Source organism: Periophthalmus magnuspinnatus, chromosome 2 (genome assembly GCF_009829125.3).
Source record: "Periophthalmus magnuspinnatus isolate fPerMag1 chromosome 2, fPerMag1.2.pri, whole genome shotgun sequence".
Taxonomy (NCBI): domain Eukaryota; kingdom Metazoa; phylum Chordata; class Actinopteri; order Gobiiformes; family Gobiidae; genus Periophthalmus; species Periophthalmus magnuspinnatus.
Genome location: NC_047127.1, coordinates 2,008,187 through 2,013,676, shown reverse-complemented (window position 1 = coordinate 2,013,676; position 5,490 = coordinate 2,008,187).

Genomic DNA, 5,490 nt, shown 5'->3' with positions numbered 1-5,490 from the left:
TAGTCTGTAACATCTCCAAACCTCAAAAAACTCTATTCCACCTTGTGATGTCATCAAGTGGTAGTTTTCACACTAAAACAGCTCCTTTTACCTTTAGTTCAGTTGAGATTTTAGTTCAATTCCAGAGGAGAAATGATCTGAATGACTCTATGAACGAAGGTGTGCGGAGTTTAAAAACACAGCGTCGCACTTCCTGTATCGCCACACGATGACATCACAAGGTGGAACGGAGTGTTTTCGGTTTGAGAGACGAACGATGACGAGATGCGCTCTTTAAATATCTTCCTTTTCGCTGACTTGCAGGTGCTAATCACTCATGATGTCGGCGCAGATACAGGTGCTTCGGGGTGATTTGATGAGACGGCATAATCTTTACCTCTTTCTAATAATTACATGGGGCTTTATTTCCCAAACGGTCCATTTGTGCGGCGTCTGTTTTGGTCTGACCTCTCGGATCTGGACAGTGGTCTCTTAAGGATTTAAAGAGCTGACAGCCAAGAAGCCATTACAGCTCACTGAGAGGAGCCGCTAAATTGGTTAGCTCGCAGCAGCAGTAAATAAGATGGAGAGAGAGAGACCCCTTGTTTTTCACCTTGTCAATACCTCAGCCTTCAGCCGCCGGACTCTCGACTCAGAATTTACATCTCCGCACACAACAAAATATATAGTACTCAGATATTATTTATTAAAATGCTTTGAGCTTATCTGACCTTCACTAACAAATCAAACTGCAGTATACAAGTTTAAAGCGCTGCTCACGTTACACGGTTTTATCTGTTTTAATGTCGTTTTCTCATCACAAACGCACGTAAAGTTGAGTTTTGTTTCATTTGCACATGTTTAACACACAAAACCTGCATATTTAGGCTGGAAAATGCTCTGTTCCACCTTGTGATGTCATCAAGTGCTCCACTGTGTTTTGTTTTTTTTAATTGATATTCTTTATTTATTTTAACATTTTGTACAGCCCTCCTGCTCAGATGCACACGGGGTAAGCACAGGAACAGAAATATATTTACATACACACATATATCTAAATACAAAAAATACATAAAGTAAAATACATAAAAAATATATATTTATAATAATGATAGTGATAATAATATGATAATGATAACAATAATAATAATATAAATATTGATGATAATAATAATAATAATATAAATAATGATGATGATAATAATAATAATAATAATAATAATTTATTTATAATATTTTATAGTAATAATATTTTATAATATTTTTTTAAATAAATAATTAAAAAAATATAATAATTAAAAAAATATAATTTAAAAAGTAATATAATAATAATAATAAATAATAGTAATATAGTAATAATTTTAAAAAAAAATTAAATAATAAATTTGCATCTTTTCAAATTTATTATCTATTGATCACCATCCGCCCCGTCTCCACCAAAAACTCATCACTGAAACTATTTGATCAGTCACGCTCCAGATCAGGTGTTTTTTATGCACTTTACTTCAGTTATAAACTTATAATTATACTTGTTTTCATTATAATTCATTGTTATCAGTTTATATTTTATTATATCTGGTCTGATACACCACAAACCTTAATTTCTAGAATCATTTGGATCATTTCAGACCAGATCTCTACTGAACTAAAGGTAAAATGAGCTGTTTTTTTAGCTTAAAAATGACCACTTCATGACATCACAAGGTGGAACAGAGCATTTTGAGCTTTGGAGATGTAACAGACTAATAATAAAGTGTTATATTTTCAGTTTGAGAGAAGAACGTGGCCTAAATTTACAGAGTTTGTGCGTTTAAACATGCGTGAATGAGACAAACGGCATCATAACGCGTCTCAAACCTCACAAGGGTCCGTTTTGTGTGATATAAGACCTTTTTAAAGTTCAGTACGTTTGAGACGGCGTTGGCGAGCAATTGGAGCGCGATCATACGAGGGTCCCACATCCAGCGGAGACGCATCACAGCCGGAGGGCGTCTGCTCTCATCAATCACGGCCGCATCGGCGTTACATGGCACAAAGTCAAACGCTGTCCCCTCACTCACGGAATTGGCAGAAGAGCCGCTGAGATGAGATTACAGCCAAGGAATGCTAATTTACCCGGAGCCTGGAGACGTGGTGATTAAAGACTCGATTTCCCAGAGGTCAGTGCGGCGCAATCACATCTCAACTTAACCGACGGAGAGGCTCTGGTGATGGCGCCGACGTGGCAGGAGCTAACACGAGGATTAAATATTCTGTTAGACTCCAGAATTCAGCGCGGCGTCCCCGTTTAAGCGTCTCCGTGCTGCGGTTTGTGCGAGCGCGGCGGCAGGAGGGAGGGCCACAGCGGCGCTCGTACATAAGCCCTGAAAACTCTGCCATCCGCCATTATCTTCAAACGCGGAGAGCCGTGCCGCGCTTATCCCCGCGTGTGTCCAGGTCTCAGCGCCGTCACGCCCGTGTGCTTCTGCGTTTAAGTGTTTAAGTCACTTCAGCTCTTCTGCGTTTGAGTTAGAGATGTTAAAAATCAAACGACACAAACGGCACATCTGACGCGTATCTGACCGTGTCCCTGTGATGCACTTCACTCGTGACGCCCTGTTACGGTTTATTACACAAATTTACCGTAAATTTCAGACTATAAGCCGCCACTTTTTCCCCACGTTTTGAACCCCGCGGCTTATACAACGCTGCGGCTAATTTATGGATTTTTACTGGCTATCGTCCACCGGGGGGAGCTCTCTAGCAGTAAACGCAAAAGTAAAACAGATTACGAGACAGATTACGCGCCGAAGAATACACTAGTTTTGATTTGAACTGTTATTTTGCGCGTCGTGCCACAGCCTCATCGAAAATACATGAAGAAATGTGTCAAGGAAGGAAATGGAGCCACGGCACGAAAGTTTGATGATTAAAGAAGGAAATGGAGCCACTGCATGGAGCCACTGCATGTAAGGTTAATGATTAAAGAAGGAAATGGAGCCACTGCGTGTAAGTTTGATCAACAAAGAAGGAAATGGAGCCACTGCACGTAAGTTTGATGATTAAAGAAGGAAATAGAGCCACTGCACGTAAGTTTGATGATTAAAGAAGGAAATGGAGCCCCTGCACGTAAGTTTGGTATTTAAGAATCGATGGTGCGACGTTGGAGGCGGCAGCGGGAAGAACTTAGTCAATGTAAAAAGACGACAAACGTTTTCAGAGGAAATAAAAGCAAATGGTCCGTGTTGGTGCTGTATTATTTTCTAAACATACAGGTGTGTTCATCCCGTTTTGGTGCTGATTTTCAGGCACAGTTTAAAAATTAAAATAAACAACAAAAAAAACCTTCTGCATTCCATCTTTCTGTGTAAACGTCTCCTGTTACAACGTGAAAACCTGTGACTTATATTCAGGTACGGTTTATATATGTACAAAATGATTTTCTTTTCAAATTTAGCTGGTGCGGCTTATACTCAGATGTGCTCTAGTCTCACACGCTACACATGTTTATCACACGCTACACACGTTTATTACACACTTGCTACACACGTTTATGACTTATTACACATTTCTTTCATTTATTACACACGTTTCTTACACATTTAAACTTGTTTCTTACACACATTTATTTCACATGTATACTAAAGGTGTGTAACGTGTAATAAACATGTTTATTAGATGTTTATTACATGTTATTTACACATGGTTATTACACACGTGCAGCACAGATTTCCTTATTGTGCTAATATTTACTGGGCTTATTTATTGGGTTACTTATGGGTTTATTTATGGGGTTATTTTCGGGTAATTAAGTCATTTATGGGCTTATTTATGGAGTTATTTATTTCTGGGTTTATCGGACAGACTTTCACCTCACACTCTGCCGTGTTTGACGCTCTAAACATAATTTCGTCGTCTTTGTTCAGCGATGCCAGTAATAATGTTGCGTTTGAGGCTTTTATCTGCTCTTTCCGTTCTTCGCCTTCAGCGTGCGATCTGTTTTCTGTCAAGTCGGACGCTGAGCTCGAGTGCCTTAGCAGAGAAATGTAATTCATGATTCCTGCAGCTCTTCCACTTTCCTCAGTTATTTCATCATGGAGCGAGAGGCTAATGTGTCTGAAAAGCAGCGGTGGTTTCGTTTAGCGATGCGTTCAGGGCCTCCCCGGTGTCCGTCACTTCGACAGATACTCAGAACGACTTTGTTTGCTTTTCGTTTCAGATTTAATCGGGCAGCCATCTTGGTGTTGTCTCGACGCTGCTGTGAGTTTTATCTCTAAAGACGAGAGTGCTTTTCTGTGATCGTCTTGAGGAAAATGTTTTATTCCAGGACGGGATGCAACTTTTGGTCTGAATAATGTCGACCCAAAACTTTTCGTAGTATTTTTTTTTTCAAAGCTCTTCTGTAGTGACTTTAAATGAAACTTGTTACGCTGCTCGATCTCAATATAACAAATATCAAATCCTAATATATTGTGATAAATGATAATGTTGAAAATAGTTTTAGATTGAACAAAATGCATTTTATTAAAAGACATGAGCTGCGTTCACATAACAAAATTCCCAAACAAATTTCCTACTTCTGCAAAGAAAAAGTCACAAAATATAGAACAGCACAAAATCTACTGCTCCAGGTTTACAAACTGAACAAGACGTTTATTTAGGAACAGGCCTGTGATCACTAAAGCAACAAGTCCTGGTTTGGTCCTGGTTTGGTCCTGGTTCTTGTTTAGTCCTGATTTAGTCTTGGTTTAGTTCTGGTTTTGTCCTGGTTCGGTCCTTGTTTAGTTCTGGTTTGGTCCTGGTTTAGTTCTTGTTTAGTCCTGGTTTGATCCTAGTTTGGTCCTGGTTTTGGTTCTTTAGTCCTGGTTTTGGTCCTTGTTTGGTCCTGGTTTTGGTCCTTGTTTGGTCCTGGTTTTGGTTCTTGTTTGGTCCTGGTTTTGGTTCTTGTTTGGTCCTGGTTTGGTCCTGGTTTAGGTCCTGGTTTGGTCCTGGTTTTGGTTCTTGTTTGGTCCTGGTTTTGGTTCTTGTTTTGTCCTGGTTTTGGTTCTTGTTTTGTCCTGGTTTTGGTTCTTGTTTAGTCCTGTTTTGGTTCTTGTTTAGTCCTGGTTTAGTTCTTGTTTAGTCCTGGTTTAGTTCTTGTTTGGTCCTGGTTTTGGTTCTTGTTTAGTCCTGGTTTAGTTCTTGTTTAGTCCTGGTTTAGTTCTTGTTTAGTCCTGGTTTAGTTCTTGTTTGGTCCTGGTTTAGTTCTTGTTTAGTCGTGGTTTGGTCCTGGTTTTGGTTCTTGTTTAGTCCTGGTTTGGTCCTGGTTTTGGTTCTTGTTTAGTCCTGGTTTAGTTCTTGTTTAGTCCTGGTTTAGTTCTTGTTTAGTCGTGGTTTGGTCCTGGTTTGTTCTTGTGAACTTTTTTCATATTGACATTTGCTCAGATGACTTTTAGTATCGATTTAGAGTCAGATTTTCGACACTTTTGTCGTCTTCTCGTTGCAGGTTTATGGTGTGATAAGAAAAAATGTGCATCAACCACACACTTTTGT